General features: G+C 48.4%; 1 long non-coding RNA gene across 1 annotated transcript; it reads left to right on the top strand.

Moving 5' to 3' along the window:
- The first annotated feature begins 16,717 nt into the window (after positions 1-16,717).
- On the top strand, positions 16,718-22,093 carry LOC138751013 (uncharacterized). The gene is made up of 3 exons (XR_011349663.1): positions 16,718-16,785; positions 19,140-19,329; positions 20,102-22,093. It is a non-coding gene; the product is annotated as an uncharacterized lncRNA (long non-coding RNA).
- The last annotated feature ends 1,648 nt before the right edge of the window (positions 22,094-23,741 follow it).

The raw sequence follows: 23,741 nt of genomic DNA, 5'->3' as shown, positions 1-23,741 counted from the left end.
ACCATGGTTACTGAAGCCACGGAAAGCGAAACCACAGATAGGAGGGCGCTGTATTTTTTTTAAAATGTAGACATACGGCATGGTTACAGGCCCATGCTGCCCAATTACACCCAGATGACCTACAAACCCCCACCCCTGTCCGTCTTTGAATGGTGAGAGGAAACCTAAGCATCCCCAACCCCGGAGGAGAGAACGTACAAATTCCTTATAGACAACGCAGGATTTCGAACCGCAGTCGCTGGCGCTGTAACAGCATTGCGCATAACGCCTCGCCAAGCGTGCCTTCTCAGGAGGACCAAACACAATCCACCTGGTGCCACACGTGGGCTGAAGAACTTGGATAACGAGGCAGGTTTAAGCTGAGGGGGGGGAACGGGGGGGACAGAGTGTCTCAAAAAAAAGGTCCCGACCCCAAATGATCATCTCTCCCCCCACGGATGCTGCCCGGCCTGCTGAGTCCTTGAGCCAAAGAAGATGATCCACAAATTGGGACCTCAGAAGCAGTGGAAATCAGACAGAGCTCTCCAAACACAACCTAAATTCAGTCAGCAAAATACATTATACTGCAGTGTTTTCCTCAAGACGGATATGTCTCACACCCACTGGTACTGTTGACTGAATAGTTCACAGCAACACAGACTAATGTGACAGAAACATCCCCGTTTCACATCCCAGTGCATTTTAAAGGCTCTTAATTTCAGTAAATGATTTTTGCCTGTTATTAAAGCAACCCACAGTGCACCGTTCAACAGGGCCCAAAAGTAGGTCACGGACTCCGATACCGTCTGCCTAATTCCACGCAGGCCAGCGAGGCCATACAATTATCAGGAGCTCATCTGGCCTCAGGGACAGGATGGGAGGGAGCAAAGGGGAAAAAGAAAAATATTGGGGAAGGCTTTCAGGAGCTGGTCTGGTAGGCCCATCGGTCTGCCCCGCCATTCTATCATGACCTGATCCATTCTCCCACTCAGCCCCACTCCCCGGCCTTCTCCCCATATCCCCCTGATGAATCAAATACCTGCCAATCTTCACCTCGCTTTCACGGCTGCCTGTGGCTCCACAGACTCACGACCCTCTGGCTAAAGAAATCTTTCAGTGGTTTTAAATTGACGCCCTTTTAGGCTGAAGTTGTGCCTTCTTGTCCTAGACTCCCCTATCCTGGGAAACATCCTCACTGCATCGACTCTGTCCAGGCCTTTCAGCATTCAAAATTCCTCCACGAGGTCCCCCCTTATCCTTCTATACTCCAACGAGTGCAGTCCAAGAGACGACAATCGTTCCTCATCTGCTAACCCTTTCATTCCTGGTATCATTCTTCTATGAACCCTCTCCAATGTCAGCAGGTCTTTTCTCAAAGACAGTGCCCAAAATCTGTACATCGTACTCCATGTGAGGTCTCACCAGTGCTTAATAGAGTCTCACCATCACATCCCTGTTCTTATACCTTGACAAACAGTACAACATTTTCTTAATTGTAGGTTCCCACTGTGAGATTTTTATTGCTTTAGGTTTTACAGAATGACTACAGTCTGCTGGGGCCGATACAGGATCAAAGATGACGGGAACCAAAGCAGAGGACATTGAGTCACACGCGCACTGCACCATCCAGTGGGTCGTGGGAGAGGGGATTGTCTGCCAGTCTGCACAGCAGGTCCCAGCTTCCCGAGGGAAAAGAGCAGGTAAATGCGCCATCTGCCTTGGGTCCAAAGCACAGTATGCAGGTTCCAGGCCTCAATGGTCCCCAAACCAGGTGCCACACATGGCTCCCGATGTGGGCTGAGGCGAGGGCCCCGAGGATGGGTGCAATTGTCCAGCTCTCGCTAAACAGGGCGAGAAAAGGAGAGCTCGTCGGCTGCGTACCCCAACGCAATGCGCGATGCCCTGAACCTCTAGTCTGCAGCAGCTACGCAAGTAAACAGAAAGTATAAATTAGAGACAGAAAATAATATTCACAGTTCTAGTTAGCGTAAAAACAGAGGCATGCTACCAAGTCCAGATAGATCGATGGTCCTGTTGTAGATGAGTTGGCCTCATCAGAACAGAGAGGAGGTGGAAAATCTCATGATATGGAGCAAGAGAAGCAACCTGAGTGTCTACGTGGACAAGGTGATCCACAGCATCTGCTCGCTTTCAATTTTCTTTGATTTAAATGCCCTTTAATTCCTGACCATCGACCTGAAAGGAAAGATTTCAGCCGCACAGAGTGAGGCCCTGCAATGGTCCCAATTTGGCCAAGGCAGTGTCCAGAGCTGCCTCTGCCAACCCATCCTGGAACCTCTGAAATTTAAGGAAATTTGGCATGTCCTCAAATACTCAGATTTATTGTCAGAGTACATACGTGACATGCAACCCTGAGATTCCATTTCCTGCGGGCCAGGCAGAATTACCACTAATTGGTAGTGCAAAAAAAAACCTGATTCAATGTGCACATGTAAACATTAAAGAAAGGTAAACAAACTGTGCAATACAGAGGGAAGTTAAAAAAAAATCTAATAAGTTCAGAAATTAAGAGTCCTGAAATAAGTCCTGAGTTTGTCGTTGAGGAGTCCGACGGTGAAGGGAGAGGAGCTGTTCCTGAGTGTGAGTCTTGCAGCCCCATTACCTCTTTCCTGATGGCAGCAGCGAGAACAGAGTGTGTGCTGGGTGGTGAGGGTCCTTGATGATTGCTGCTGCTCTTCAATGGCAGCGTTCGTTGTAGATGTTCTCGATGGTGGGGAGGGTTTTGCCTGTGATTGTCCTGAGCTGTGTCCACTACCTTTTGAAGGGCTTTACGCTCAGAGGCGTTGGTGTCCCCCTACCAGACCTTGATGCAGCTGGTCAGCGCACTTTCCACCACACCTATGTAGAAATCTGCCAGGGTTTCCGACGTCAAACCAAACCTCTGCAAACTCCTGAGGAAGTAAACGTGCTGATGCGCTTTCTTCACGATGCCATTCTTATGTTGGATCCAGGAAATATCCTCCGGGATAGTGACTCCCAAGAACTTAAATTTGCTCACCCTCTCCACCTCTGATCCCCCAATTGATCACTGGATTGTATACCCTCTAAATTATAGCGAGTACAGTCCCAGATGACCCAATCTCCTCATAAGCCAATCCCCTCATCTCTGGAATCAACCTGGTGAACCTCCTCTGCACCACCTCCAAGGCCAGTATATCCTTCCTCAAGTCAGGAGGCCCAATGGATTATTTATCCAACTCCCTCCAGAAGGTTCCAAGCCAACTTGCTTGCGCTGTTCTTTCAGACAGCAGGATTCAAATTACAACCCCACAATATTTAAAATAACTTCACAACTTACACTGTAAAACGGTGGTTCTCAACCTTTTTCTTTCCACTCACGTCCCACTTTAAGTAATCCCTATACCATCAGTGCTCTGTGATTAGTAAGGGATTGCTTAAGGTGGGATGTGGGTGGAAAGAAAAAGTTTGAAAACCACTGGTTTAATCGTCCCTAATTCATTATGTGCATGGTCTCAGAACTCCAAAGGAAATGGGCCAGTGACAATTTTTCTCCAGCAAAATATTTCAGTAAAAATTGGGCCCAGAGCAGTGATTCTTAACCTTCCCACTCACATCCCGCGTTAAGCAATCTCTTACTAATCATAGAGCACCGATGGCACAAGGATTACTTAACATGGGATGTGAGTGGGAAGAAAAACGGTTGAGAACCACTGCTGTACTACAAAGTAGGAGCCATTCAGCCCATGTCGTGCCCAGCAGAGTCTCATAACCCCCCCAAGGATTCTCCCATTGCTCTTTCAACTCATTTTCTCTCTCACACACACCGTCGGAACATCAAGAGCCATCTGGCCCATTGTGCCTGTTCCTCCATTCAATACAATCATGGCCGATGTGATTGTGGACTCAGTTTACTGGTCCATTCCCCAACACCCTCAATCCCTCAAAAATCTAACTGTGTCTTAAAAAAACATTTATTGAGGCAGCCTCAACTGCTTCCTTGGGCAGAGAATTCCACAGATTCACACCTCACTGACAGAAGTAGCTCCTCCTCAACTTTGTCTTAACTCTACCCACCCCACCCCTCCTCAAATCTTGAGGCTGGGTCCCCACGTTTCCAAGTGGAAACAACCTCTCTCCCTTTCGTTATGGGACATGAAATTGTCCCCTCATTCTTCCAAACTCCAATGAGTACAGCCCACAGCCATGCAGACACAGGGTCCATTGACCACCCACTTTTGCCACCAACAGCTTTAACTTACGATGGGGTTACAAAACAGCAAACCCAGCACGTCGAAAAAGAACACTGTACCTACCACTTTTCACAATTTCGAATACCTTTATTCCACACTGGAAAAAAAAAACCGTTAACGTTCACAGCTGAAAGCACACTAGACATGAAGAAGGTTTGAAGTGTGCTGTACGATTCTTTCGTGTGATGCCTAGCATCGCAAGAGAATAGTGCACCGCATCCATGGGAACAGATCGGACTTTGAAATTGAAAGTATGGATTTGAACCATTGTAACGTCGAAAAAGTCACACGTCGGGCCATCGCAAGTAGGGGAGCCCCTGCACACTGGCCAATTAACTGCTTGTCCTGGTTTTGGGATGTGGGAGGAAACCGGAGAAAGCTACAGGGTCACTCCGGACACCCCTGCCCCCCACCGGATAAGTCTTTGGTGTGGGAATTTCGTACAGGGCCGGCATCAAGGGGGGAAGTGGTGGCATTCACAGGCCATGCCACCCCATCCTTCCCAAATGAGTCATGTGCCACCCCCACCCACCCACAGCACTAGCGTCACCGGGTGACATCGTAGTGATTCTCGTGGTTTCGTCTGCACACGCGTATGTCTGGTACGCCGGGATGGGGTGGGTGGAGGGGAGGAGTGTGACGGCAGTGGACAGAGGAGGTCCATGGCAGGTATGGCACCCTTGACCCTACCCCTCCGCCGATCGAGTTCCCGAACAGCAGTTTGTGCCCCCCACCCCACCACTGCAGTTACCCTAATGCCCCCACAACCCTCCCTCCACCAATTAGATTTGTTCTGATGCCAAGTCTGGTTTCATAATTTAACGTTTCTGGCGGATTCCCAAACCGATAGAACCATCTACTTATTCTCAACCTTCCACTTGCTCTCCATTAGTGAACCCCAGGTAAAGGGAACAGAATGTGCCAAGCACTCAGCATGTCCAGCAAGAGGGAAACAGAACCTCTGAGGGTTAAAGACCTTCCATCAAGGCTCGATTTCCTCTCCAGAGATGCTTCCTGCCCCACTCCCACTTAGCGACCCCAGCATGCAGTCAAATCCAACTGACCATCGACCGGCAGAAGTGGGGGAGCTCTGCGCGGTGCACTGGAGCAGGGAGCCGCGCCTGCACTGGAGCAGGGAGCCGCGCCTGCACTGGAGCAGGGAGCCGCGCCTGCACTGGAGCAGGGAGCCGCGCCTGCACTGGAGCAGGGAGCCGCGCCTGCACTGGAGCAGGGAGCCGCGCCTGCACTGGAGCAGGGAGCCGCGCCTGCACTGGAGCAGGGAGCCGCGCCTGCACTGGAGCAGGGAGCCGCGCCTGCACTGGAGCAGGGAGCCGCGCCTGCACTGGAGCAGGGAGCCGCGCCTGCACTGGAGCAGGGAGCCGCGCCTGCACTGGAGCAGGGAGCCGCGCCTGCACTGGAGCAGGGAGCCGCGCCTGCACTGGAGCAGGGAGCCGCGCCTGCACTGGAGCAGGGAGCCGCGCCTGCACTGGAGCAGGGAGCCGCGCCTGCACTGGAGCAGGGAGCCGCGCCTGCACTGGAGCAGGGAGCCGCGCCTGCACTGGAGCAGGGAGCTGAGGTAGGAGAGAGGAGGGATAGGGAACCAGAGAGGGGAGGGGCAGAGAAATGGGGGGGGAGAGAAATAGGTGCATGGGGGAAGGGGCAAGATTAAATGGGTGTGCATCCACTGGGCGAGTGTGACAGGGAGCCTGAATCGTGAACAAGTGGGACCGCAAACTGTGCTCCAAGAAACATTAACGTCAATTTATGTCATTAAAGGTGAGATGCAGCTTCCACGCTCACTGTCCGTCTGATGGAGATCGCATTCCAGCCCACTGTCCACCTGGAAACACCTCCTGGGGGTGGGGGGGGAGGGGAATACGGAGTCACCACAGGTCACGCCGACCACACAGCCATCGTTTCAAGTGGTGGTCCTCTTGGGAAGGAGGTCCGCCCACATCAGCTGACTCTTCACAGCCCCATGAGGCAGGATCTTGCCCCCTTGTGCGGGCAGCAGATAACCGACCCAGAGCAACAGCCCCCTACTTGGCTCCTTTGTGGGGGGGGGGGGGGGCGGAAACATTACCAAAATGGTAGGAGAAGCAGTCTACCCACCGAGTGGCAGAAGCACAGCAGCAACCTCAGCAGTCAAGTTGGGGAAATTCCCTGGAACAAAGCAGGGACTAGAGGGTGCTGTACGCTCATAGGACATAATAACCACTACACACTACAGCCCTTTGACCCTTGATGTTGTGATGACCTTCATATTTAGAATCTTTTAGAAAATTAGATATACAGCACAGTAACAGGCCATTTTGGCCCAAGGGTCCAATTTAGACCCAATTAACCTACAACTCCCCGTACATTTGGAACGGTAGGAGGAAACCAGAGTCCCTAGGGAAAAGCCAAGGGGAGAATGTACAAACTCCTTGCAGACTGCGCCGGATTCGAATTCCAGTCCCGATCACTGGTTCTGTAAAGGCATTGTGCTAATCGCTAGGCCAACCATGCTGTACCTATCAAAAAAAATACTAAACCTTTCCTACCTTGTAACGTTTTTTTCTTTCATCCGTGTGCCTCTCTAAGTGTCTCTTAAATGTCCCTAATGTTCCAGCCTCCATCACCATCCCTAGCAAGGCATTCCAGGCACCCACAACTCTTGGTCTAAAACACTTAGCCCTGATGTCTCCCCTAAGTGTCTTCCTTTCATTTTGTATAGATGTTCCCTGGTGTTTGCTATTCCCACCCTGGGAAAAAGGCACTAGCTGTCTGTCTATCAAGGCTCCTTTCATCCAGAGAGGAAAGTCCCAGCTCTGCTAACCTGGCCTCATAAGACATATTTTCCAATCCAGGCAACTTCCTGGTAAATCTCCTCTGCACCCTCTCCATAGCTTCCACATCTTTCATATAATGAGGTGACCAGAACTGAACACAATACTCTTAAGTGTGTTAAGTCAATGGCAGTCATTTATACCAGGTTGGCCAACTCCCCACAGGCTCGGTGAGATACAGCAGGCCCAGCAACATCCATGAATTATAAATAGTTCTCGATACAGGGTCCTGACCCACAACCATGACGGACTATTTCTCTCCGCAGATGCTCCCCCTTTCCACACCTGCCTCCGGTTTCCCTTGGTTCACTCAACAATCCTGCATTTCCCCAAGCTATGGGAGACAGCAGGGATATTTCTTCTTCCCTCCCAGAATAAGGCCAGCGTGTCAGTCTCCCCTGCACATGGTGGTCGTGGGGCTTCTAGGACAACCAAGCCGGGTTCACCCGGAGACACTCAGCATGGAATCTGGGCGGGAGGAGGCCCTATGGCGAACATCAGTGACCACGTGAGAGAGGAGCCGTCATCGCCCCAGCTGAAGGCAAGGGGTAATTTTATCTCTATATATAAATTTCAGGGATACAGCCCGGCAACAGGCCCTTACGGCCGTGCCCATCCATTAACCTACAACCCCGTTCATTCTGAAGGGTGGGAGGAAACCAGAGTCCACGGAGGAAACCCACACAGACACGTACAAACTCCTCACGGGCAGAGCCAGACACGAATCTGGGTCCCTGGTGCTTGAATAGCTTTGCACTGACCACTTCCGCTAATAGCGAATCCAAGGTTACACAGGGCAGTGGAATCCCAAAACCGGAGGTCCCCACACAGTCAACTCATCTTTATTTAAGGAAGGCAAACGCCACTGGAAGTAATTCAAATGTTTCTGAACAACAAAAAAAAAGATCAAGACTGGGCGACTAACCTTGAGGACACATTCAACAGGCTGGGGCTTGTTGAAAAGGGAAGAGACTTAATTGAAAAAATATAATGTCCTGAGGATTCTGGACAGGATGGATGTGGGGAGGACGTTCTTCCATCGATCCTGCCACACAACTCCTTGGATACAAAAATCGGCCATCGATCCCATTTGCACCTCCCGCTCTCTCAAGAAAGCAGCCAAAGTATGTATGTAAGGCCCTGTGTGCCGCCCAAGACACACTCTCTCCTCACCACCAAACCCCCCCCTCCCAATCCATCAAACAGAAAACCTTCAGATTCAAGGACAGTTTCTTTCCAAGGACAGACCCTTTCCCAGCTCCCTCCAGCAAAACCCTTGCACCGGTTTTAAGGGCACAACAGTTAGCACCACGCTATGGCAGCGCCAGAGGCTGAGGTTCGAATTCGGAACTGCCTGTAAGGAGACGTGGGTTTCCCCTGGATGTTCCGGTTTCTACCCACCCTTCAAAATGTACAGGGTTGTAGGTTAATAGGGGGTATTTAGGCAGCAAGGCTGCTCATGGACAGAAGGACCTGTTACCGTGCTGTACGTTCCCAGCAAAACCACCCGTAAATTGGAGGAGCAGCACCTAATTTTCCATTTGGGGATTCCCCAACTAAATGGCATTAACAGGTTTCTGCTAGCTACTCTCCCCTCTTTCCTCCACCTTCCCACCCCCTTCCCTCTCTATTCACAGAGCCATACCCCCCCCTCCCCCTGTCTGCCAGTGTGGCCTTCCTACCCTATCCACTTATTACCTCCTATCTGCGGGACCATGTTCCTTCCCCCCACCACTATTCTGTTTGGATACCTACCTACATTTTGCCCATACCTTGATGATGGACTCAAGCCCAAAACGTCGGTTCTGTATCTTTATCTTTCCTGCATTAAGGACACTGTTTGACCTGCTGTGTTCTTACTTCAACCTTTGAAGCTGCTTGACCAGTGGAACTCATTCACCAACACCTTCCTCTCCAATGCCCTGATGAAACACAGAACATTATCCTTCTCCCACTGATGCTGTTTGATCCGCTGAGTTCCTCTGGGAGCAGATTGGCTTTTTTGTTTTGCTCACTGAAGCCACAGTTTAGATTTTACCAGGACCTCTCGGTCCAGCACTCACCAGAGGGTCGGTCCAAACGTGGAGCTGAACTCATGACAAGGTGATGTCAAGGCGGCGTTTGATCTGGTGAGAGGACCAGCTCTCCCCTCATTAGAATCACACCCCAAACTGAGGTTGTTGGAGCTAAACCACCCCAAGCCCAGGGCATTAGACAACGTCCTGTCCCCAAACACCTCCCATTGCTTCATCGATGCCCACCCCTTCGCAGTCCAGTGTTTATTGATGAGAGCAAGTTGTTTAGATCCTCAGATACAAGCACAAGTGGAAAGGTTTTTAGCAACATCCTCATTCAGGTCGGACGATAGAACTTTACAGCACAGTACAGGCCATTCAGTCCACGACCTATAAATACCAAAAAATAAACTCTTCCTATCTCATAACTCCCTATATTTCTTTCATCCCCGTGCCTGTCTGAGTCTCCAAAATGTCTATTGTTCCAGCCTCCACCACCATCTCAGGCACCCACAACTCTCCCTGTAAAAAAAATCTATCCCTGACATCTCCCCTAAACTTTCCTCAATTCACTTTGTTACAGGTGTCACAGCCTGGTAAAGTTCGCACCTCACAAGTGAGAGGGAACCATCGTTAACCATGGAGAGACGTCCACTGAACATTCCAAGGAGTTACCATCACTGAATTTCCCATCATCAACACTAGCGAGAAACTCAACTGGACCAGTCAGCTGGCTGCAAGGGCAGATTGGAGGTTGGATCTCCTCCAGCAACCGTTCACCAGTTGGGAGGGTACTCTCTGATGTGCTGGAAGGTGGCCAACGTGGCTTAAGAGGGTCAAGTGCTGTCCTGACACTTAATGCTTATCTTTCTCACTCTGAAACAAGGTACAGATTCCTCCCTGCAATAAAGCTTTAGATAGAAAAAGATTGTGTGATCCAGTGGTTCTCAACCTTTTTCTTTCCACTCACATACCACTGCAAGTATTCCCTAGGCCATTGGTGCTCTGATTAATAAGGGATTGCTTAGTGGGAAGGGAAGGTTGAGAATCACTCCTCTAGACCCAGTTGTTACTGAAAAATTTTGCTTGAGAAAAATTGTCATTGGCCCATTTCCTTTGGAGTTGTGAAACCGTGCACATAACGAGTCAGTGAGGGACGATTAAAACAGTGGTTTTCAAATTTTTTATTTCCACCCACATCCCACCTTAAGCAATCCCTTACTAATTACAGAGCACCGATGGCATCGGGATTACGTAAAGTGGGATGTGAGTGGAAAAAAAAAGGTTGTAATCCATGTCGAATTTTTAAATACTTTCTAATATTGTAGAGGTTAGCACCACACTATTACGGTGCCAGTGACCCAGATATAAAACCGATGCACTCTAAGGAGTTTGTACATTCTTACGATGTCTGCATGGGCTACCCCCGTGCCCCAACCACAGGGCAAAGCAGCTGGCTCATCAACTCCCAATCCGACACAATTCCCATCCCTTTGCCACTGTGTGGACACAGGTGGGACCACCTCCAGGGGCCATATAGCCAGACTACTCCCTCTCCAACCTCAAGGCCTACTAACAAAGAGCTGCAAATGCAGAGGGGTGCACTGGTGTCACTGGGTTGGGGGGGGGGGATGTGCGGACCGCTTGGGGTGACACCACCAGGGGGGAAAATGACTGAGTACAAAATTTTTTGTGCAGTATTTCATCAGAAATTTATTATTCTTTTATAAAAATATCGCTGTCGTTAGTTATAACAAGAAAAAAAATTTCCGTAAGCCCAGTTGACACGTATCAATATCCCTACGAGGCCAAAACTTGGTTCTAATTTACTTTTTGAACCTTCTAATGGGCTCCGGTCAGAGCCGTCATTATTCCCCAATGACGACGACGCTTCGAATCGCATGGTTCTACCTGCCCGCGCTACCAGCTCGCGCTGTTGTTTTCGTCGCTGCTGATGTTTTTGTCAAATTTTCTGGTGATTTAGCTACAATCTTGTGGTCATTAGTATTTGTGAACTGATATCAATAACTTTTTTGAGACTGAAATAGTAATTAAAAGAAGAGAAAAATTAAAAAAGGTTCCACTCAGTTACTCATAATGTTGTCATTCAAGGTAGAAAGATTTTACAAAACAATTTTGTTGTTGGTATTCATATAATCTAAAGAACTAGTTCATTTAAACAATTTACAGCGATATTCATCAAATATTATTCTATATTTTTACAACTGCAGGTATACTGTGCTTTACAAAGGTAGAGCGTTCCTGAGAAACCGAAAGTTCGTAAAGCAAAGACCCACTGACGATTACTGGAGGCAACTTTCGTAAAATAAAAAACCCATTTATAATTTCTTCATAAAAGTGAACACAGGTTCTCCGTACAAGTGAATTTTTGCAATTCGAGTATCCATAGAACGGGGCTTACCTGTATATATTTTTTTCTTCTTCAAATATTGCTAATTTGGGGGGGGGGTGTGACGCCAAGAGTTACTGTACTGGGTGACACCAATCCTAGTGATGCCACTAGGGCGGGGAACACCAGCACCTCGCTGGGACACCAGGTAAGACAAAATGACGACTTTCACAATTCCCGCACTTCAGAAACAAAAATCGAAGTGATCTTCTCAAAATTATTTCAAGTCACAGCATGGTCCACTTTAAAAAAATTTAAAAAATCTTATCCCCCATCTGGTTCCAGTATAAATAAAGCCCACTTTGTCCAGCTGAATGAGCTGAACAGAGAGTCACTGAGTGTTGTGGATTGCTCGTGAGGGGCTTCACCCATTCCCAGAACACGTTCAAAACTCCAAACAACTCCAGCTAAGGTGATTATTTTTTCAGATCTGTCAATCTCATCCAACTCAGGACAGCCTTTCTGCCCCTCTTGTCCCTTCAAGGCCTCATCAGTACTCATCCCATTTACCAGCTCCTGGTATATCACCTGCCAAGATACTTCAGAAACGTCAAGCCTCCTGTGGCAGCAGGATCCTGAGCCATTTCCTCTGATCCCGTCTAACCCTTGTCCTGAACCAGTGCCTACTGGCTTTACTTGTCTTCATGCTGGGAAAAACTTTTACCTCCCCCCAGCCATCGTAATGAACACCCCTCAGACGGACCTCCATCAGGCACCCCCGCAAGTCTCCTCAGCACCAATGTACATAAACCCATCCTCTCCTTGCAACATCCCAGCGACACAAGACGCCAGGTGCTGAAATCTGGAGCAGAAAGCAATTTGCCGGTGGAAATCAGCAGGCTGTGGGGGGGGGGGGGGGGGGGGGGGGGGAGGGAGAAAGAGAACAGTCAATCCTTCAGGTTGGAACCCTTTGCTGAGACATCACCATAATCCTCTGCACCCTCTCTCCAGGGCAATCATGGCCTTCCAAAAGCCTCATCCTTCCTCCACGAAATCTGGAGCAAAGGTGGAGGCTATCAAAGGCACAGGTAGTGCCAGGAGAGAGACATTGAGGAGTTCGATGCCCCCCAAATCGTGGAACAGCAATGAGCTTCAAGATGGACACCCACACGTCCAACATGCAATCCCTTCAGCTGGAAACCTGGTGACTGAGGCCTAATTGAGGGAGTGAATCTGATCACGGGGGGTCTTTATAACAGAAAGACCAGCGATTGTGAAAAGTATAATCCTGTAACTAACATGAATTTACAGCAAAAAGGAGGACATTGGGCCCACCTTGCCAATGCCAGTTCTGAAGTTTCCTCCAATGACCCTCTCCCTTCTTTTAGAACTCTCTCCCATTTAAAGTTGCGTCGAAATTCCTTTGGAAAGTTGAATGATCCACATCATCTTCTTTTCCAGCAGTGTATTTCAGACAACACGGCACAAGCTCACTTCAGAACTTCAATTAAATCCATTGGCTATACCGGGGAGGCATTGCAACAAGGAGAGACAGAACTATTTAAGGAATCCTGGCCATTACCAACAAATGCTCGGCTTTGCATTCCCAAACTTGGGGTCAGTTTCGAGAGTTAAGACCAATGCCCCTCACCGCTGTCGTTCACCGCGTTCCTGCCGGACCTCCCTCATTCCAGTCTCTGCAAGTACCCTCAACTCCCGCTGCCTGCATCGGAAGATGTCCCGACGACCCACTCAGACATCACACTGTCAAATGAGGCCTTAAACTGTTGTCTCAACCCCCCTCTCCGTATGCCTCTCTGACCCCTTACTCTGTGGCCGGTGGCCATGCTTTCAGCCGCCTAGGTCTGGAGCCTGGATATTTCTTCCCAAAATGTAACAAATTTCTGGTGAGACTTCAGTGACAGTATTGTGTTCAGTTCGGGTCACCTCATTACAGGAAGGATATGGAAGCTATGGAGAGGGTGAAGAGATTTACCAGGATGTGTCCTGGATTGGAAAATTAGTCTTATGAGGCAAGGTTAGCAGAGCTGAGACTTTCCTCTTTAGACCAAAGAAGGAGGAGAGACTTCATAGAGATTCTGAGAGGCATAGATAAGATGGACAGCCTGATCCTTTATCCCAGAATAGCAAACACCAGAGGATATCTGTACAAAGTGAAGGGAGAAAAGTTGAGGTGAGACATCAGGAATACATTTTTTAAAAAAGAGTTGTGGGTGCCTGGAAGAACGCCAGGAAGGCTGAAATAAGAGGGATATTTAAGAGACTCTGAGACTGATAGAAAAAATAGAGGGTTACAGGGTTGGGAGGGTTTCTTTTTTTTGTTAGTATAGGTCAGTACAACATTGAGGGTTGAAGGGCTGATTCCGTGGTGTAACATTCAATGTTAAACCTCTCTACCTTTCTCCCAACCCACTAAAATCATCAAGATGATTCTCAAATTTCCCTCACCCCACGACCACCCACTTGCCTCAAAACATGTTCTGTGGAATGCCCTCGACTTTTGCCTGGTGACACTGCTAAGTGCAGGGCCTTAAGGTGCTACACAAACGCAACAGAAGTATAAACTACCAGCAGCCCTGCAAAGAGAGGATCGGTGTTAACTCAGCTCTGTCTGCACTGATGATCCAAGCCTCTCTCGCTGACAGTCGAATGGGTCCTGCCTTGGTGGACCCTGCAGCAGTGGCATGCCACCCTGGGGTGCTCGGTTTCCTGGCTATCCCACCATGGATTGGGGAGCAGACCTGGGGGGGATGGGGGGGGAAAGAGGAGGAGAAGCTGCATTATGCCCCCTCCTCCACCTGCCACCCTTGAGGGGGACCCACGATTAGAAATGGGCGGAAGTGCGGACAAGAAGTGCCTACCCTTGACTTGTCCTGATCACCCCATCCCTCCCCACTCCTCGCAAAGGCGACACTAGGGTTGGTGTCACCTGCCCGCCCGCCCCATCCCAATGGATCTCTTCCTGTTCCAGACCAGACAAGATCCTTAGTAATGTTACTCGCAAATCACAAATACTAAAGACCACAACATTGTAGCTAAAACACCAGAAAATTTGACAAAAGCAGCGACTGTAAAAAAAACACCAGCAATAACAAAAACAACAGCACGTGCTGGTAGCGCACGCACGGACGAAGCCACGTGATTTGAAGCATCATCGTCAATGCCTCTGACTGTGGCACATTAGAAGGTTCAAAAAGTAAATGAACATCGAGTTTTAGCCTCGTCGGGATATTGATATGTGTCAGCTGGGCTTACGGAAATTTTTTTTGTCATTGTAGCTAACGACAGGGATATTTTTATAAAACATTGCACAAAAATTTTATAGACAGTCATTTTGGTGTCTCTCATCCCTACCCCCTCCCCCCTTGACAGTGTCATCTAGTGATGCCAGTACTTCCTCACACCACAGTCTCAGGTCAAAAGCACCACAGGCGCAGGAGAGCCGAAATAAAAGCAGGAGTCACTGCGGAATACCCACCGGGTCGGACAGCATCTCCGGAGAGAGGAGCATCTCAGGTTGGAGATCCCTCATCAGAGCGGGCCTCCAATCGGAAACGTCAACTCTTGCTGCCGACCCCCTGGTTTCTCCAGCATTCCCCGCTTAGCTCTTAGACCCGAAATATTAACTGTTTCCCCTCTCCACAGGCACTGCCTGACTTGCATTCCCTGTTGAAAAAAATCACCCCATCTTCCTCTCCAAGCTGCTTTCAGGTGCAATGGAGGATTCTTGGAGCAGGATATTATACTTACGGGGTTAGATAGGTAAACCGGGTTCTCCACTTCAGGTGGCCACCCGACAGCCGCATAGGAGTACAAAGGCTGCTTTACAGCCAGGTATTGTGGCCACCTGAAAGTGACTCAAGACTATCCCTCAACCCTCAGAGAGAGAGGGAAAAAAAAGGACCTGCTTGAAACCTTCAGAGGCAGGTTGGATCCCCTGTATCTGGGAGTCATAAGCTGACCAAATCTAGAAATAACTTACAAGGCCAGAATTCTTCCCACAAAAGCACATGGGGGGGGGGGGGGGGGGGATATGGGTGAGGGTGGGGGGGGGGGGGGAAGAGAGAGAAAAAAAATCAACAAAGAACTCCAAACTCTGGGACAAAACAAAAATAATCCAACTCACGTCTTTCATGAGAGTTGAGGATCAGCAATGTGGCCTGAACATCAAACTAAATCTGGCCCAGGTAAACACTGGATTTCGGTGATGGGAGGACAGGACCCCCCCCAAGTCTGCTGAATGTGTAACACACAACATTTGAACCCAAAATGCTCCTGTGCCTCTATAATTGGCAGGCGAGCGGGAGGAAGAAGGAACGCACTTCCCAAGACAGACAGATATTGCAGTGAGGCCTAGTCAGAGATAGTGGAGGAGGTTTTAAAACGAAGAGAGGGGAGGAGGAGGAGGGGGGGGGGTCTTTTTTTTGGGGAAGAGGGGTAGGAGACAAGAAAAGGAGGGAGGTGGGGAGGTTAATCGCAGCACCAAACAGATTAGGAAGGGGTTGGGAATGTGCAGAGAAACAGGGGCCTGGAGCTTTACCAATAACATACAATTTCCCTCGCCTTTCATCGTTGCCGGCCGCTTACAGGCGTTACATTGTATCGCACATTTGTTACAATTTCCCTCGCTCCCCCCCCCCTTCCTATTAAAGGCCCTTTATTCGATCCCTTTTTATCTAAACAAGAACAACCCCCCCCCCCACCTTCTCGATCGCATGTTTAACTTTGCAATTCGTTACATTGTAGCAAACAACGACTTTGCGAATCGAATCGCCGGCTCCTTTTATATCCACTGGGGAAGGGGGGGGGGGGGGTTTGAGGAAGGCTTTTTTTTAATTATTTTTTTTTTTACCTGGCTTTTACTCCTGATGTGGCTCTGTCGTAGCTCCATCCTTGCCCCGTGCCCAAAGGATCTCCGAAACTGGACGCGGGATAATTCCTATCCATTAAATTTCACTTTGCGATGGAGGGTTGTTTTCCTCTGTTTAAATTGTTAAGCCCGGGGTTTTTTCTCTCTCTCTCTCTTATCTACAAGCGTCCTGGGTTGCACTGAGCCGCTGGAAAGGTTTCATTTAACCTAATGGTCAATAATTCTTGATGTGCTCACTTGTCTCTTTCTCCCTCCGCTCTTGGTTTAGAGAAAAAATGCAACGTGCATATCAATATTTTTTTAAAAGATTCCTTGCAGGGGGACTTACGATGCGGCCATGTTTCGCCTCTCTCTCTCCCTCCCTCTCTCTCTCTCTCTCTCTTTGCCTGTCTGTGATCTCAATACCCAGAATACATTTCAGAGAGAGAGGGAGGGAGCAGAAGAGAGATCAGATGTCTGAGAGCACACACCAGTGAGAGGGAAGCAGCCTGTAAGTACTCTGCGAGACCGAGGAACGGACACACAAAAGGGGGCACAGAGACCCCCGCAGAGGGAGTAGATAAATAGGTGCCTTCATTAGAGGGCAGGACAATGGAGAGCTTGTTCCAAGGGAGCAGGCCGGCAGAGATTGTGTGAAAAGGATTGCTTTGGAACCTCCACAGAGATACATACCACCCCCCCCCCCAACCCCCCCATCTTCTCCAAAAGCAATCCTATATTTTGTTTGTAATCTGGAAATATATTGCAAGGGTCAAAGCCCAGGGTTGGGGAGATTCGCCGCAGGGTCGAAGGGCACGGAGTAGGTTGGCACTTGGGCAGGTGCCCCCCCCCCACTTTCAAGGGTTGAGTGGGGGATATGGGAAACCTGGGTGGGTGGGTGGGAGTCTCAGCTTGGACACATTGGAGGGGGGTGGAGGGGGGTGGGGGGGGGGATCTTATCCAGGGCTCAGTGGTGGAGAAGGACGAGAACTTCAAATTCCTGGAGGTCCGGGGATCCGCCCCGGAGCCTCCGTGTCGACGCCATCGAGAGGAAGGCTCACCGTCAACTGTATTTTGTGAGGAGATTCAGTACGTCACCAAAGATTTTTACGGGTGTGCCGTGTGGAGAGTGGTTTGGCTGGTTGCGTCTCTGTCTGGTACAGAGGTGCCAATCCCAGAGCAGGGGGGAAAAAAAATCCAGAGGCTTGTTAATTCAGCCTGCGACATCATGGGCACCAGTCCTCACTCCACCGAGGACGTCTACAAGAGGTGTTGTCTTAAGAAAGGAGCCTCTATCTTCAAGGACACCCCCTTCCCTCCCCCCACCCACCACCACCCAGGCCCTTCCCTCTTCACTCTGCTACCATTGGGAAAATGGTACAGGAGCCTGGAGGTGAGCACTCAGCGGCACAAGGGCAGCTTCTTCGCCGCTGCCATCAGATTCCTGAATGATCAATGAACCACAGACACTGCCTCACTTGGTCTTTTTCTTACACTATTTTTATTTATTTTGAAGTGTACTTTATTAAATGTTTAAATTTAATTTTTTTAAATTTAAACATACAGCACCGTAACAGGCCCTTTCAGTCCATGAATCCGTGCTGTCCAATTTACACCCAATTAAACTACAACCCCCAGTATGTGGGAGAAAACCAGAGCCCCTGTAGGACACCCATGCAGACACGAGAACAAACTCCTTACAGAAAGCGCAGGATCTGACTGCTGGTACTGTAAAGGCGTGGCACTAACCACCAACCATGTGGCCCCAAATATAGAAAAGTTTGCACTGTGACGCTGCCACAAAGCAAAGAACTTCGTGACGTGTTCATGACAATAAAGTTGATTCTTATTCTGAAAATATCCTACTCATAGCCCCCGACAGTACAGCTCCATGAACTTATGTCAATGGCCAAGCTTTCAAATGTGGTAACTATACTTACATTATTCGCAAACCTGGCAGTGAAGTGGGCTGAATGGCCTCCTGAGTATGTTAACTTGTTCTCCGAATGTTCCCACGTAAAACGATGTGACCACTTCCACTTGCATCTTAGGCCTTCAGTAAAACCAGAAATTGCGACAAACATTCAGAATGTCACCCAGTGTCTATGGAGGAAGAAAGTGAGCTTCAGCTTAAAGCCCCTTGAAAGATATAGTTTAAACCATTGCACCTCTGGTTTATTGCATTTTCAGAAAAATGGTACCTCTAACACAGTGTTTTTCCAACCTTTTCCTTTCCACTCACATACCACATTAAGTATTCCCTATGCCATTGGGTGCTCTGTGATTAGTAAGGGATTGCTTAAGGTGGTCTGTGGGTGGGAAGGGAAGGTTGAGAATCACCACTCTGGACCCAGTTGTTACTGAGATATTTTGCTTGAGAAAAATTGTCATTGGCCCATTTCCCTTGGAGTTCTGAAACCGTGCACATAATGAGTCAATTAGGGACGATTAAAACAATGGTTTTCAACCTTTTTCCACTCACATCTGTGTTTTGACCAAGGGTTGGTTGACCAATTGGTTTTCTATCCAGAATTATTTTTAAGAAATAATGTTAAATGAACAAATATGGATGGAATTTTTAAAATTACATTTATATCGATTTGTAATATGTATATGATAGGACCTGCTTTTTGTTGTATTAGTAGACTTTGTATGTAGGATTATTATGTTAAAAGCAATAAAAATCTTTTACAAAGGAACAGTAACCGCTTAGAGAATCGAAGTGCCAACTTTGAACTGTATCTTCATCTCTATAGAGAGGAGAAAATTTGACCGCAACCACAGGGTTCTTACTGCCACTTAAAGTCTTATAGTTTTGTTTTTTCTTTTTCCTTCACTAATTCATCTTATTTTTTTTATTATTAGCCTGGATTTCAGGGGGACCAGGAACGACCGCCCTCCACTACACATCAACAACTTTGCAGTGGGGAGTACCAAGTTCCTTGGAGTTCACATCTCCTCACTGTGATAGGACAGATGCTATCACCAATGTGTATATGTATATATTATGGTGTAGGATGGTGGTGATTGACTGAAAGCATAGCCACGCCTACTGGTAGGTCTTAAAGGGTTGCTCCTATCCAGATCCAGATCATTCTGGACTGGTCGACCTACATGTGATATGCTCCAGTCTTCTAGTTAATAAAAGCCTTGGTTTGGATCAACAAGCCTTTGATTCTCACTTGTCAGGAAGGCTCAACGGCAACTGGACTTCCTGAGAAGACCAAAGCGGGCAAGGCTACTGGCCACCATTATGTCAACCTTCCACAGGAGTTCTGTTGAGAGCGTCCTGGCCAGGCTACATCACAGCTACTGCAGAGAAATGGATTGGAGGCCAATCCGCAGGACCAGAGAGGATCACTGGAGTCTCCCTCCCTTCCATTGACATGATCTACCGGGATCATTGTTTGAAGAGGGCACGCAAAATCATTCAAGACCCTTCTTCCCTGCACACAGCATCTTTCAGCTGCTCCTGTTGGGGAAGAGATACAGGAGTATCTGAGCCAGCACCACCAGGCTGAGGAACAGCTTCTTCCCTGGGCAAAGGAACTGCTCACACTGACCATCCTTGACTCTCAATTTCATGAAAAATTACCTATTTATTTATTTGTATATATGAATACTTGTCTTGCATGTATCAGTAAGTGTGTTATGTCTGATTGTGTGTCTGCATGTTTTGTACCGAGGATCTGAGAAGGATGTTTCATTGGGTTGCACTTGTACAATGAGATGACAATGAACTTAACTTATTTCACTGATTTTAATTTATAATGTTCTGATATTGCTGGAGTTTTTGCTGCATTAATGCCATCTTCTTTTGTTTACAGACTTCACCCCGGAATCATTTCAGTAAATCTCTTCTGCACCCGCTCCAAGTTCTTCCTGAATTGTGGCATCCAGAAACATGGCCCAGTTTGTAAAGATTATTCATAATTTCCTTGGTCTTGGTCCTGTCACCTCACCGTTCACTCCCTCAAAAATGACAGCACGGTTAGCACAATGCTATTTTTAACGCCAGCAAACCAGGTGCAAGATCGCCACCATCTCATCTGTAAGGAGATGTGCGTTGTCCCCGTGGGTCGCCTCTGGGTGCTCCACTTTCCTCCCACATTCTGGACGCCCAGGAGGTTGAAGATTAACTGGTCACATGGGTATATTTGGGCCTGTTATTTAAAATAAACAAAGCCTTTGATAACTTTTATCAAATTTCTTTGTGGGTAATGACTTCCAAAAAAAAATCCCTGAGCTTCCCAATTTTTTTTTTTGGAATACCTATGGGGAAGGGAAGTTCAGAGAGGAATTTTCCGAGTACTTTTGGAACTGTTTCCCCGGAGGATAGTCCCCGGCCATTTAAAACTCTGGGAGTCTGCCTCGTAACCTCACAGAGAGGATGTTGCCTGGCAGTGCTGGGGTGCCTTTCTTCAGCTGTCCCCGAGCCCCTGAGGTACTCCTGGTCTCGCCACAAGTTGCGGTGGCAGCCAGTCAGGGCACGACCCGGTCCCACAATCAACTAGCAAAGATCACGGCCAGCAAACAGAATCAGAGTTTATTGTCACTCTTGCAGACAGAGTTCTGGATTATAGCCACACTTTCATTAATTCCAACTCCCCAACTGTTTCCAGGACCAAAATTTATTGTCTGAACACGTCACGAAATTTGTTGTTTTGTGGCAGTGTCACAGGGCAGACATTTATATAAACCACCTTACAAAATAAATGAAAATACTCGTAACATTCATGAAATTAACTTTTGTCTACCATAAGGCAGAGAGTTGCCATTTTGTCCAGCGCCCCTCACTGAAACTTACTGCACCTGGTGATCATAGTTGGTCTCCCCTCCAGGTACTGGCCAGGCCTGAGCCTGCTTAGCTTCCGAGATCAGACAGTTCCAGGTGTGTTCAGGCTATTAGAGTTCAGCAGTGTTCATTCAGGAATCTGATGGCGGAGGGGAAGAAGCTGTCCTTGTGCCGCAGAGTGCTCGTCTTCAGTCTCCAGTACCTTTTTCCTGATGGTAGCAGAGTGAAGAGGACATGGCTGGGGTGGGGGAGGGGTCCCTGAGGACAGAGGCTACTTTCTTAAGATGCCGCCTTTTGTAGATGATGTCCCTGCTGGGGCTGCGGTAACGGCGAGTGGAGAAACAGTTCTCCAGTGGAGTCTAACTACCAAGTCGACTGCTCAAGCTTTGAACAGCCCGTTAAAGGAGCCGACAGTGTCTTATTTAAAATCCCATGACCACAGGGTCTGAGCTCAAGATCGCAACTCCTATAATTGGCAGCGGCCACGATGGGTTGCTGACTCCAGGGGAACAGAGGACCGGCGCAGGGTACCAGAAAACGGCGAGACCATCTCCTGTCTGAGAAAGGGAAGCGGAGGAGATAACCCAATGGGGCAGTGACCACAGCGAGAGGGCTCTGCGGCTGAAAGACCCAGCCAAGTGGCGGGCTGCTGGCAACTCAATGCGTGGAGCCCACAGAGGCTGGGGGCTGCCATCGGGGGGCTCGTGCCGGGCTGTGGACTGCTGGAACATAACTCAAAACTGGCTGAAAGGGTATCCAGGTATCAGAACCGGGATGCGAGGGGGTGCGCCAAAGGTGCTGAGGGGTCCAACACCACATTGGAGGTAATGATCTGGAGCTCAGGTTTGGACTGGACTCTGGGTGGTTGCAGAGGCTGCAGAAGAGCTGGAGGCAAATCTACAGACACTTGGTGATTCTGAGGACTTTCTGACTGTAGGAGATTTTCAGCAATTTCTGGTGGTGTAAAATCTATCTGCCTTAGAGCAGGCAGAGCAATTTCTTTTAATATGACACTTTTATTACAATAACAATAAATTAAATCTTGAGATGTCCTTGATGAAGTCTGTGATGTTGCAGGCTGATTTAACAACACTGGAGTCTTTTTCTGTCCTGAATGTTGACTTGCTTGACCAATGGTTTTTTTTTGAGAGGTGAACAGTTCCTGGGGCTCGAGAGAGAACATACTCTTCAAAATTGTGCCGTGGAATGCTTCACATCAGCTGGAACAGTTGACTGTTTCCGTCCCAACATGAAGCTTGGACCTATTTACATCTGATCTATGCCATCAACCTGTCCTGCTTCTGGAGAGATTTTACCCAGTTGGCAAACACATTCAACTTGAACATGTCCCATCACCTAAACTGAAGATTAATCAGTGACATGAGAATTTGTGTCATTTATTTAGTCAGAGAGTGTACGGAGGGAGAATCGTTGACAACACAATCCTTTTTCTGATGGTGCGGGGGATTGATTTAAGTACTCCCAAGGGCAGGGAACCAGACTCCATTTTAATGTCTCATGGCTATGACAGCAGCGACCTTATAAAACCTTGTGTGGCACTGATTGGGGCCAACACCTGTAACCTGCCTCAGCAGTGGGTTAACCATGGGAAATCTGGATGGGGTTCACAAGTCCTTGACACTTTGCCATTCCAGGACTCTGACCTTTCTCTGAGATAGGGTAGGGACAAATGGAACACCAACTCTGCAGTAACCTCTAATGAGCGGGAACATGAATACCTTCACCAGCAATGACGTGCAGCCCATCCGCGACACAACTCCAAATGCACAAAAACTCATTTGTGGAGTGTATGTACAAAATAAATCTCGCTGGCCTCAAAACTGGCCCATAAAATCAACTTCCCCATATGGAAGGTCGGTACGGTTAGCCTAACGCTATTATAATGCAATGGGCCCGCTGTCTATGTAGAGTTTGCATGACCTCCCAGTGAACGCATGGGTTTCCAAAGGCGAATTTGTTGGCTACGGTAAATTGCCTACCATCTGGGCGGGTGGCAGAATTGGGGACACCAGAGATGATGTGCAGGTTGATGCTTGATAGCTAGCACAGAAAGAAGGGCCCATTTCTCTGCTGCCCAGTGTCCGCACTGTCTAAAGGAAGGAGACCAGAACTGCATGCAGTTCTCCACCAGTCTCCTGCACAGCCAAACATCTCTGCTTAAATTCAATCCCTCCAGCCAAGCCGGTCAACATCCCATTTGCCTTCTTGCATCTGCAGACTAACGCTTTGTAGCGGCAGTAAGGGCAAGTGTTTTTTGTTGATGGCTTTGTCCCAGAAACAAACAACAGCCAAAATCCACCGCAGTGTGAAATATTGAGGCAAGTGCAGTGATTCCCTTCAGAGGGATTCTCAAGCTATGGGTAGGTGAGATGCAAACCAAAGGACACGGGTTAAGAGTGAAAGGTTTAAGGAGAACTTCTTCACACAGAGAGCGGTGGGGGTGTGGAATGAGCTGCCAGGTGAAGTGGTGAATGCAGGCTCAATTTTAATATTCAAGAAGAATTTAGACAGGGACATGGATGGAGGGGGTATGGACTGGGTGAAGGTCAGGCGGACTAGGCAGAAAAATTGTTTGGCATAGACTAGAAGGGGCAAAGGGCCTGTAACGTTCAATGGTTCTATGAGAAAATTAGATCCCACTGAGAAATTTT

The sequence above is a fragment of the Narcine bancroftii genome, unplaced genomic scaffold (genome assembly GCF_036971445.1).
Source record: "Narcine bancroftii isolate sNarBan1 unplaced genomic scaffold, sNarBan1.hap1 Scaffold_594, whole genome shotgun sequence".
NCBI lineage: Eukaryota > Metazoa > Chordata > Chondrichthyes > Torpediniformes > Narcinidae > Narcine > Narcine bancroftii.
This window is presented reverse-complemented; position numbering and strand designations above follow the sequence as displayed.